Below are 13,528 nucleotides of genomic sequence, written 5' to 3'. Positions count from 1 at the left end.
GAAACATCTGATCCCCTTGAATCCAAATCACTTTTTCTTTGATTTTCTTTTACTTCTATTTCTTTTTCCTTTGTTCTATAGCTCGAGTCGAATTTCCCTTTAGAAATTGAAAGAATGTGTGTGGGTTTTTCCTGCTTTTCTTTCTTACAGCATTCCAGTGCAAAGGGCTTTTGGCTCATAGGCTAGAATTCATTTCATAGGCAGTCTGTGGTGATGGGCTTTACCTGCCATTGTCCCAACCTACAGAGGGCAAGGAGGATACAAATTCATTACTTTAGTCATTGAAATTGGATTTCTGCAAAACCATCCAAATTGGTAGAAAATAAAGGATTGAAAAGAAACTAAAGGGTTTTTTAATTTGCCAATTGAGAATGTTTGCCTTTCCCCCCACAACATGTGAAGTCTCTAGTTAATGAATAGAGGAATAGAATATCAACCATAGCCATACTGGAATCATAATATTTCTGATTATTGGGAAGCAGTTTGGTATGGGAGAAACAGTATTGGTTTGGTAATTAGGAAACCTGGATACTAGTTCCAGTGCTATTATGAATTTCTTTGTGACCATGGGGAAAGAGGATTTGGAAGCCAGAGAAATTCAGGGCGTTCCACAATTTTAGAGCTTTAAATTACACTAACATTTCTGGGATACTCCACAGTATGACATGAGACAGTGTCTGAAATTTATCCTGGGAATAGAAGAGTTGGGAATAGATATAAATTGCTAGTAATTTTATTTTAACCATTCTTCTCCTTAACTTCACAAGTCCAATCACTTTTCAGTTCTTTGTTGATTTAGACTTCACAACATATTTTGCTTCTGACCCTTTTCCCCACACACAGGGTGGAACCTTAATTCAGATCCTGATCATCTCTCACATGGACTATTGCAATAGCCTTCTAACTGCTTCTAACTTCTAACTGCTCTCCTGATCTGCAGTCTCAATCCATCCTACACATAGCTGCCAAAGTGATAGTTCTAAGTCACAGGACCATCCATATCATTCCCCTGATGAATAAACTCTAGGGATTCCCTGTTTCCACTATGATCAACTACCAACTCCTCTATTTGTCCATTTAAAGCCTTTCATAGCCTATGTTCAACTAACTTTCTGGACTAATACCTTATTCTACTTTATCCACTCTATGATCCACACTGGCCTTCTTATTGTTCCTCATACACATCTCACATTATACTTCTCACTTCTGTCTTTGTGAATCTTTCATTGCATTCAGAGCTCAACTCAAATACCACATTCTACTTAAAGCTTCTCTACTACCTGAAATGACCTTATATTGATTTTGAAAATGTTTTCTATATTCTAATATGTCTATATTTTGTCTCATCTGATAAAATATAAACTCTTTGAGGGCAGGGACAGTTTCATGTTTTCTGTTTAATTGCAATGCCTAGCATCTACTATAGTAGCTAGCACAGAGTAGGCACTTAATAACTACTTATTGAATGACATTCATTTTTAATTAAAACCTTTTTGAATCATTAATTCTTGAGAACCTCACTCAAATGGTAGATCTGTTTCCATAAGAGCTTGGTAGTAATCTGCTAATTGCTTAGAAGCTAAATAAATCAGTATTGCCAATTGAAGGTAGGGACTTCAGAAGGAAAAGAAAGATATGAGAAATAAATAGCTATTTAGGAGAGATGCTTGGATTTCTTGACCATAGCTTAAAATATTAAAAAGATACATTTTTGGTCAAAGATTATGTGTATCTGAAGAAGGCTGGTAAAAATACATTTGCCTAGAATGTTGTGAATATTATCAAAGAGCTTTGAAATAAAGAAGGAAAGGAAGGTAAAAAACTGAAACTGAAAACAGAAAGTAGCAGCTATATCAAAGAAAGAAAATGACTATGCTGGACTAGATGACCTCTAAGTTCCTTTTCTCAAAATCTGTGGTTTCATGTATATCAGCAAAGAAGGTCAATCATTCACAGAAGATAATATTCAAGAGGAGAGTAAGCAATACAACTCATGACACATGTATACCTACACACATATTTATAAGTATGAATATATGTATTTATACACATATAATTGCACAAAGGGTAGATAAGTTGAACTAGAGATCCTAATGCAAGAAGGCAAATTTAACTTTCCTATGGGATTCATAACTAGAATATGGTTATAGAAATCGATCTGTTATTTCAGAGGATTAATGGTTGTTGTCCTTAGTACTCAGAGAGGATCGAAATGACATCACTATGTGATATCTTTCAATTTATGCATAAATTGGAATTAAGTGAGCAGTTACAAGAAGTCATCAGTCTCATTCTCTCTTTCAGAGTCATCAAAGTCTAGTGGCAAGACAAAAGCCCAAAAGACTTTTTGTCAAGGCTCAGGATGTGGTGGATGACTTCTACTTGGAGGTAGGCTTCTTTTATGTCTAATGAAACTCTAAGCATTCCACAGCACCTGCTTCAACTACCTTCATGGTCACTGGAACAAATTGTTCTCTTCTGCCCCTCATGTTGGGGGAAGCCTTTGAATGCCTGGGGTAGATACCTCTCTAACTCAACAGTGGGTTTGAGGTCTGTTGGTTATCCTCAAAATAGTTTAGCCTGCCTGCCAAGATGGTTTAACAGGGTATGGTCATTGTGCACACTACAGCTTCTTGGAGCCACAGGTGAGAGCTGGGTGGCAGATGGACACTAAAAGAAGAAAGCAGTCCTAAAAAGAAAGCGAGATCAGACAACATAAAAGATGAAAATTTAAGTATTAAGTCTATGTACCCAGCTGAGAAAACTCAGGAACCAGAGGAGGGTAGCTTGACAAAAAGCATTTGAGTGAGTTTCAATGAAGGAGACATGATGGATTTGGATTTAGCAGATTGAGAGAATTGGGTTTGAATTCTGCCTGATATTTACTAGCTGAATTTACATGGGTAAATAATTTAATCTCTATAAGTCTCATCTATAAAATGGAAATAGTAGCAGTGTTTACCTCACTGGATTGATTTAAATTTTAGCTGAGATAATGAATATCTAATAGCACTCCAGTCAGGCTTAGGCAGGCCTAGTCACAAAAATTCAAGGAGTTGTGTTTCTTCTTAGCCTAAGGAGAAAGAATTCTAAGGGGAGATGAGAGAAGGGAGAATTAGAAGGCAGAATTCTCCTTAGGAAGAATTTGGGGGATCACTTGAGATAGAGAGAAGAGAAGATACAAAAAGGAGAAGGAAGTAGCAGGGTATTCCTTCTCCAATCAGAGAGATAGTGTGACAATGGTATCCAATGGCAGCAATATCTACATTTCCCTTCTTCAAACCCAATCTACCATATATGATTATGAGAGGTGACCTCTAACTCAAAAAGAGGAGAGGTATGTGACTATTTTTGTTTTCCTCCTTCCTTCCCTCCCTCCCTCATCTTCCTCTCTCTCTCTCTCCCTCACCCTTTCCCTCACTTTTATCCTCCCTCTCTCCCTCTTAAATTGCAAGCATTTACTCCAGTGGTTGGACAACTAAGAGAAAATTATGCATGAGAGAAGAATGGTCCTTGTCCCTACTTTACTTCAGATGTATGTGACTAGAACTGAATCCTCATTATATCCTTTTATTCTGTTAAAAACAACATTTGAATGACCTACTCTTCATTCTCATAAACATGTATTTGACTCTGTTCTTGCCTTTCCTTTTATATTTTCAGGAATTAGGACTTAGAACAACTCTAAGAGTTATATAGGAAAGAGTCACTTTTCCTAGCACAGGGATGGGGTCTCACTTTCCCAGTTCTTTAATTGAATTATAGTGTGCTAACAGGGGCCAAAATGATGAGCAATTCATATTTTAATAACTGTAATCCAAAGGCAGAATTGCTATGAACTTTGAGCCTTTTAAAATCTTCCTTCTCAGACACGAGCCTAATATTAGGTTATATGTATATAAAGCATAAAGTTCACCTTAAAGCACTCTATAAATATCAGTTATGACAGAGGAGTAATATAACAAGGATTAGAGTACCAGGTTAGGATTGGATGTACTTGAGTTCAAATCCTTACTGTCACTAGCTGTGTGTGTCATTTAACCACTATGAACCTCATTTTCCTCATCTGTGATATGGAAGCAATAATGCCTATCACTTATTTCACAGGGTTGTCATGAAGCTCAAGTGAGATGATCTATGTAAAGACTAGTATAAGCTTTATAGTTCTATAAATTTCCAATTGTTGTTATTATGGGAGTATTTTATAGATCACCGGCCCAAAAGCAAGAAATTGATAAGGAGTTCAGGGAAAAAATCATAAATCTGTCCCAGGGCACGATATAGTTGGGATCATGTATTTCAGGTATCTGAATATCTGTCTCTCTCCCAAAAGGCTAAAAGCCTTTTTAAAAAAACCTTACTTAATGATAATTGAATTCTTGAAAAGATAATGAGGAAATCCACTATTCTCAACCCTATTTGTATCAAAAAGGAGTTGGTTACTGAAACTAAATGAAGGGAATCTTGGAAGGAAATGAGTTCTTCACTCTACAGCTCATGAATGTCAAAAGGAAAGCTAGGCATATCTAGATACCAGAGATGTGCTGAAGCCAGCTTGAGTCAGCTTGAACCAGTGAGAACCAATGGTTAAATTTTCATTGTAAGTATTTATACTTCAGAATTTGCAAAAACCACAAGTTAGAGCTTAATTTATTATTTTGTTGATGGTATGGATTTAAGAAAATGATGGTAAAAATGGTAAAAATGCATATTAAACTTAAAAGTATATGTTTTGCATATTTTATGGCAGATATGGTTGTTAAATACTTAATGGCACACTCCTACCTAACATGAACCTTAGGTTTTCAGAGGTAAATCTTAGAGTTCACAGAAAGAAGAATTAAGAAGCTATGGTTTAAAATTCAATAAGGAAAACGAGCCCAAGAAGGATGGAAAATTGTCAAAAAGTAAATTCTAACAACACAAATATGACTAATTATGAGAAGGAAGGAAAGTAGAAGTTGTATAAAGTAGGAGTTGTATATTGATATAGACACAGAGACCTCAGAATCCAACTTAGATTTTTAATCTATGAGAAGATGGAAGGAAAGAAAGCAATGGAAAATAAATATAAAAGAGTCAAATGGTCCTGTAAGAATAGTGACAGAAGAGCTAAAATTCAGAATGAACTGAGACTGATAATGAATGTTAAGAAGTACAATGCAAATTTTTGTTTTTGTTTTTGTTCATTTTTTTGTTATTTGTTTGTTTTAGAAACTATGATGAGGGCAAGAAGAGGATCAAAGAAAGGATAAGACCATTGCTTAAATTGGGCAAACTAAAAAAAAAAATACACAATTGTGAGAAAGTGGACTTCTTAGTTCCTCTCTCTACCAAAGGCAATGATCTTCAAATTAGAAAGGATAGAACAAAAAATTGTTTATCAGGGATGTGAATGTTCCAATTAAGTGAGGAGGTAGTAAGAGAGAATCTGGAGTTCAATTTGTCAAACCTGGAGGAAATACATCCCAGGAGAAAGGATGGACTGGATTATGCTTGCTAGTGTGATCTTGGAAAAATCACAGAATGTAGAAGAGGAACCATAAGAGTTGAAGAGGAATATTTTCCAAAAAAAAAGAAGTTAGTAGATTATGTTAATTCCATCATTGATCTTGACTTTAATAATTGGCAAGATTCTAGACTGCATTCATGAAGAATTAGTGTAGTTTCAAGAATAGGTCATGTCAAACTAACCCCATTTCCATTTTTCAAACAGATCTATTAGACTCATAAGTTGGGAGAAGCCCTAGACATATCATACCTCAATTTTAACAAACTGGATAGTCAGTTACCTGTGCTGGAGAGTTGTCAATTCAATGTCCATACACTGTTTAATAATTCATCTATAACTGGTCAATGACCAGACCTTAAGAAGAGTCAATAATGGCCAAATGGCAACCTAGGGGCAAAGTGTTCAGTTCAGTTCCCTGGGATCTGCTTTTGGCTCTGTGATGTTTAACAGCTTTATCAATGAAGTTGATGAACATAATAGATGTCAATCCTACAGAATTTGCAGATGACACAAAGCTGGGAGGCACACTGAACACACTGGAGGACAGAAACAGAATCCATAAAGAACCCAACAGGCTAGAACAATGGAGGAAATCTATGAAGACAGAATTTACTAGGGATAAAGGTAAAGTCCCACCCTTAGGGTTTTTTTTAAAAGAAAACCAATTGCAAGAGAAAGCATGGCTAGCAGAAGTTCAAGTAATAATGATCTAAGGACTTTTTAGAACTTCCAGTCCTATATGTGCCAATGGCCATGACAGTCAAATGGCCATACAGTTGTAATCTGCTTTAATAGGTATGATGTCCAGGAAAAGTGATTGTCTCATTCTACTATGCCCTGATCATACTACGTGTGTTCATTTCTGAGCACTATATTTTAGAAAGGATGTTGATAAGCTGAGGACCATCCAGAGGAGGGTAACCAGGATGGTAAAAGAGAGAACAAAGCATTAGTTGAAGATATTGGGCATGCTTAATTAGAAGAGGAGAGATAATACCTAATACATGTCAACAAATGTCTGAAGGATTGTCTATTCTCTGGCCAGCTCTATTAGGCTAGGCAAAAAGCTTTTTCACTGCTCAGAATTAAACAGGCACCAGGCTCAGTGTTTACCAAGGTGAATGAAGGTAGGGATAGGTGTGTTAAGTCCCTTCCCACTTCTAAATCCTGTACCTGTCAAAAATGCTGGACTCTCCTTCAGTTAGGAAATGAAACAACATACTTTTCTGTCCTTGGTTTACTTGATTCAATAGAACATCAAGGATGCATGACCATAGAAGTAGTTCCTTAATTAGGATGAGGTGGGACTTTGTGGTTCATTCATGCTTTTCAGTTCTCCCTAGGAAGTAGACCTGCTCTGAGTCTCTATAGTCCCATGCTGATGCAAAGCAATGGAATCCTTGGAGAAGGGCAGGGCACATGATGGCTCAGTCTTTGTACATTTATTCCTTAAGGGACCTGCATTTGGGGATACTTTTTCTAATCCCCATTTCTTGATCTCTGCCTTAAGCACTCTTGTATTTTAATTGGTACAAAAACAAAGTACCTTTTTTTTGCCTTTGCTTTTAAATCTATGCCTCAGGGATCTTTGGGTATTAAAAATGGTTGGAGGATGAAAAAGGTGGATGATGTGTCTTGCGATTAGCCATATACAGTTATCATACATAGAATGCACATGAACATGGATACTTTTATAAGGCCTTGCAGATTCCCATTTGTTTTTTACATAAAGCTAACAACAGGAACTAGTTTTGTGATTTCATAGGTATTGGGAACTCTCTGATGAAGAAACTCCCTATACTAATGCAGGTTGACATATTCTTTGCCACTTATAGTTTGGTGGACTTCTCTACAGCCCTGAGAAGTCCAATGATTTGGCTAAGGTTACACAATCAATTTATTCCAGAGGAAGGGCGTCCACTTGGGCTCTCCTGATTCCCAGTTCAGCTCTCTGCTTTACCCTCTCTTTGTCTTTTAAAAATGACATACCTAACTGAATATGGAAGCATTTGATATAGGGGATATAATGATGCCCTTGAAGTTAAGTTCAAATCCTACTTCAGACATTTACTAGTCATGTGACCCTAGGCAAGTTATTAATCCTCTTTGTGATTCATTTCCCTCATCAAAATGAGGAATATTGGACTCAATTACCTCAAAGGTTACCCTTTTCAGTTATAAGTCTTTGTTCCTGTGAATAGGGTAGAATGCTAATATATCAAGAATTCAACAGACAAGCCAAAAGGTTATAATAAAGGTTTGTGGTGTATGGGTGTGGGGGTGATTGGGCGGGGTGTATATCTGGTGGTGAGAGGCAGTTTGACATAGTGAATACACAGCTGAGTTTGGAACTAAGAAAGACCTGAGTTCAAGTCTTGTCACTGACACATGTCCACTGTGTAATCCTGGGGAACCCAATTTTCTCTCAGGGCTCAAGAAAACTCCTTAACACTATAAGTTATAGAGAAATTGCTCATCTTCCTGTATACAGGGAGTTTCCTAACCAGGAGTTCTCTACCACAATTAAATCACAAGTCTAGACAAAAAAAGCTACTTAATTTAAACTAAAAACATCTATATCCTTACTTAAAATCTCTTTTGTACAAGTATGCTCTTGTGGTTACATTGAATTATATACATATGGTCTAAACCCATAGCTCACTTAGTCACTCATTTGGGCTAAATTAAAAAAAATTAATGTCAATTGATAGCTTTATTTTTTACTGCTTTCATTTATGAATGTATTCTTCCTTACATCCCTGCCTAGCCAGTCATTTGAAATAAAAAAAAGGAAGAGAAAAAAGTTCAGAAAAATGGGTTATACATTTCTATAGTTTTGTGATGTTCCCAAAAACATAATAGCTCTCTGGTTTTCTATCCATTAAGAGACAGAACCTGACTTCCTACTGGTTTTTACCTTACCTTGGATCAATCCTCTTTTCCTATGTCCCTGGTGTCAATTAGCCAACTCAACTCATAGGGAAAACATCAGTAAAGTCACATTAGCATAATTAGATGTAGGGGAGGAGGAGGTTTAGTCCACAAACATGGATTCCTTTTTGTCACTACCTTTAAAATGTTTTAGCTATTTGCATCTATTATAATCAATTTCTTTCCAATAGTACTCTCATTTTGGAAAGCTGACCCCTAGATTCTATTCTAAAAAAAATCTGTTCATATTCTCCAAGAGAAATAATTCCATGGAGATAATTCTTTGTTTTCTGTTTACTTCCCTTTAACTTTACCTGAATTCAAAATCCCCAAAATAGAGATGAAGGTTTTTATTCTCCTCGTTAAGCCCACCTACTCCGACAAAGATTTTCTGTGTTCCACAAGCCAAAATTCTCTAAAAATCTTGTTTTTATCAAGGCTTAATCCTCCTACCAAGAGCCCTCTCTGCCCACGAAGTCCAAACCTTCTCCTTCGTGCATGTCTAATAAGTCCCAATATTTATACTAAAGCTTCTTCTCTCTGCCTCACATGACAGGATAAACCCAAGCTACTCTTTTAGTCTCATTTTATAAACTTAGACTAAATGTAGTTTCATGTTGGCCCAGTGGATTTACACTTGATGTTGCATCCAAAGAAGACCCTGGCACCTGTAACTGAAACTTCTCTTCAAACTATTGTCATCTCAACTGTAGCTGGGCTACTGGAGAAAGATCTGTAGGGCTAAAAGTTGCAGGTACAATTAATCCAGTTGTCAAATATATATATATATATGTATATAATTAATATTTAAAGGGTATCATTTGGAAATAGTCTCAAACATAGTTGGTGCTTAATAAAAGCTAGTTCAATTTTGGCAAAAGGAAATTTTCTCAATATATTTTGACAAGTGGAAATACATTTACATAAATGTGCTTATCACAGTCCCTAGCATATAGTAGGTCCTTATTAAATATTTATTGGCATTTTATTTGAAATCAACACAAGCAATTATTAAGTGCCTACTATATGCCAAGTAATGTTTTTAGGTTCTAAGGATAAAGAAGACATAAATTGAAACTGCTCTCAAAAAGCTTTTATTCTTTTGGAGGGGATAACATATGTGTGTGCATATATGTACACATGTGTGTAATGTGTATTTGCATGCATGCACATTAACAAGTATGTTCAAAGATATATGTGTGTTCATGTAGAATTAGTAGAAGTTGTCATTTACAAATAGTGACTACTATGACACTCCCATACTGCTCATCCATCTCTATTTTATCTAGTTATTCCTTTTTAGGTCTCCAGGAACAGAGGAAAAAGAGGGAAGAACAAGTTATCATTATTATTGTTCAGTTAAGTCTGACTCTTCATGACCCTGTTTGGATTTTCTTGACAAAGACACTGGAGTGGCTTGCCATTTCCTTCTCCAGCTCACTTTGTAGATGAGGAACTGAGGCAAACAGTTAAGTGACTTCTCCAGGGTCACACAGTTATCAGGTATCTGGGACAAGATCTGAACTCAATTGTCCTGACTCCAGGACTGGTACTATAACTGCTGCATTGCCTAGCTGTCTGGTGTGGGGAAGGTACCTAACCCCTAATCTCTCTGAGCTGAGACTATAGTTATGATGGAAAAGGCAGTGCATTCTAATTCTATGCCTGCTACTTAGTCTCTGTGTAACACTGATCAAATTATTTCACCTCTCTGCACCTCCATTTCTTTTGTTTGAAAAATGAGTGAGGGGGAAGCTCAGTGGATTGAGAGCCAGGTCTAGAGACGGGAGGTCCTAGGTTCAAATCTGGCCTCAGACACTTCCCAGCTGTGTGACCCTGGGCAAGTCACTTAACCCCCATTGCCACTCTTCTGCCTTGGAGAATACACAGTGTTGACTCCAAGGCAGAAGGTAAGGGAGAAAGAAAGAAAGAAAGAAAGAAAGAAAGAAAGAAAGAAAGAAAGAAAGAAAGAAAGAAAGAAAGAAAGAAAGAAAGAAAGAAAGAAAGAAAGAAAGAAAGAAAGAAAGAAAGAAAGAAAGAAAGAAAGAAAGAAAGAAAGAAAGAAAGAAAGAAAGAAAGAAAGAAAGAAAGAAAGAAAGAAAGAAAGAAAGAAAGAAAGAAAGAAAGAAAGAAAGAAAGAAAGAAAGAAAGAAAGAAAGAAAGAAAGAAAGAAAGAAAGAAAGGAAAATGAGTGAATTGGACTGGATGAACTCTAGGGTCCCTCCTGTGAGCTTAAGCACTGGAAGCTTCTGAAGCCTTGAGGTTGTCAACACTGCCTTGCCCTTCGCATTTCCCCCATCAAGAGCATCTCTTCCCCCCTCCCCACCCCCAGCCAGGTGGTGTCCTTCAGTTGCACCTGTCCACATCAAGGCCCAGCTGTTAGGACCCCAGGGCATTCTTCAGAACAGCAGCAAAGGCTTCCTATGTCAGCAGAGAAACTTTGGTTCTTCTGAAGAAGGAAGGCTAGTTGCATAGTTCTTTCATCTGACTGTCTCTTCCCCAGAAACCATCTGCCAAATTAACTCCTGGCATTGCTGTTTGGGGAACATTTCATCTTCTCAACCAGCTGAACTATTCCTCCAGTTCATATCCATTACTTTTCTTTCCTGTTAGGAGTTAAATATTCCTGTCATGACTTGACCGTTTCAAAATTGCCTGATAGTTGTATCATAAAACAATGGCAAGCCAGTCTAATTGAATCTTTCTTTTTTTAAGTGCACACTGACATCTGATACAGAATAATAATGCTTAGCACTTACAGACAACTTTTCATCTTCAAAGCACTGGGCTACCATTAAAGGCTGCATTTGCAGAAGATAGATTCTCTTTCTCTGTGTCATACCAAATTGCATCAGATTGAATTTGAGAGGGGTGAGGGGATGAAGAACAAGGAACTCTCAGCCATTCTTAAAAAAGAGTCTGAAAATATGTACCGGAGGGCACCTCTGGAGAAAATATTATTCCATGTTTGATTAGTCCACACATGTCTTGGAGGCAGATGAGCAATTTTATGCCCATTTTAAAGATTGGTATACTGGCATAATATAGACCAGGGGCAGATTATCTGATGGCCTTTGCTGTACTTTCTGCTCAACAGCATTAGTTGAATCATGAGTAAAGCTCTGAGCTGGTGGAGTCAAAACATCATGAATCCAGGGAAAAAAAAACAAAAAACTCTTGTTTAGTCATTTTTTTCAGTTGTGCCAAACTCCTAATGACCTCATTTATGTGTATGGGAAGAGGTGGTTTCTTGGCAAAGATACTGGAGTAGTTTACCATTTTCTTCTCCAGCTCATTTTATGTATGAGGAAATGGAGGCAAACAGATTTAAGTGCCTTGCCCAGGGTCACACAGCTATTTATAGTAAGTGTCTGAGGTCAGATTTGAACTTTGGAAGATGAAACTTTCTAACCCATCAGATCTTTGTACTACTTACCTCACAGGGTTATTGTAAAGAAAATTACTTCCAAGCTCTTTAGCAAAGTGGTTTTCTATTGCAGTGATTCTTTGAAATTTTCAGCACATTATGTCTCTAAGCATTTTGTTAGTCTTTGTACCTAATGAGTAACAACCATCTTTTTTAAAAGACACCAGCCAGATGTAGGATATCCGCCTCCAAACAAGTCTATAGGCAGGACTTCCACTTTGTCCCAATACATTTCAGTCAGCCAGGGGAGTAAGACCTGCACCCCTACTACATATAAGTAAAGTGTAAGTTCTCTTGAGGGCAGGAACGATTTTTTTTGTTTTGATTTTGTACCTCCAGGGCCTGCTATACAGTTAAAGCTTCATAAAGCCTTGTTGTTGGAATGGATTGGATCTACTGAAAATTGGTAATTTCCTCTTCTACCTGGCTCTTGGGTAACATACCTTGGACAAGTAACTTGCCCTGGCATCAGTTTCATCTATAAAATGAAGGAATTATTTTAAGTGAATATTAATGTCCCACTATAAATCTATGATCCTCTGAAAGGTATGAGGGGTATTCAGAGAAGAGCATTAACTCTGGTATGAGGGCTTCCTGAATCTTGTTCAGGGCTGTTCATCCACTTTTGATGTCTTCCTGTTAGCCAGTTCTCACTTATAGCTCCAAGAAGCTGTAGCATGATCAGATTGTTTGGGAAGATGAGTTAAACTTGGCTAAAGGTAGCATACAGGTCTCAAAACCATTGGTGAATTACCAAGCATGTGAAGACTTTGCCCAATAGAATGTGTGGATGAGAACAATTTGTTCCAATGGCCACAGAGGTGGCTGCAACAGGCAATGTGGAGAGCCTAGAGCATGGTCAGACATCAAAGATACCATGGTCATCCACTGCATCCTGGGTCATCATCAGTCATCCTGACATTTGTCTTTCTACTGGACTTGGATGACTCTGGAAGAAAGAGTAAGGCTGTCTACTTTGTATAATACTGTCTCACTTAAATTCAACTCACAGAGCAGCTAGATGGTTCAGTGAGTAGAGAACTGGGTCTGGATTTGTTAGGGTCTGGGTTCAAATCTGGATTTAGACACTTCCTAGCTGTGTGACCCTGGTCAAGTCATTTAACTCCAATTGCCTAGCCCTTACTGCTCTCCTACATTAGAACCGTTACTTCTTATTGATTCTAAAACTGAAGGTAAGTAAAGGTTTAAAAAATAAAATAAATCCAATTCACAAGCAAGCCAAATCATCACCCTGTGATTTCCTTGGTCCTCTCCAAAAATGAAGGTTGAACAACAACAACATGATCCTATGATCTATAATTAAATACAAATTGTCTTCTACCCCCTAACTATACACCATCCCCCAAACTACTTGGTTATATCAGAAATGAGGTGATGGAAAGTTGACTCTCTTTATTTTCATTCTTCATGTGTTACAGATTTGAATTAAATTAAGTTAGTCACATGAAAACATGTATGAATCCTGTAGTTTTCCAAGAATTATTAGAACCAGGTCTTCAACACAAGATATGAGTCTATAAATATTTTTAATGATTGAGGCCGTAATTATATTTTGGTGCTGATTCATCCTTAAATGTTTTCATATTTCCACATAGATGTCCGGATGGGCTTTGTGTGTGTGTGTGTGTGTGTGTGTG

Source organism: Monodelphis domestica, chromosome 1 (genome assembly GCF_027887165.1).
Source record: "Monodelphis domestica isolate mMonDom1 chromosome 1, mMonDom1.pri, whole genome shotgun sequence".
In the NCBI taxonomy this organism is placed as follows: Eukaryota; Metazoa; Chordata; class Mammalia; order Didelphimorphia; family Didelphidae; genus Monodelphis; species Monodelphis domestica.
This window is presented reverse-complemented; position numbering follows the sequence as displayed.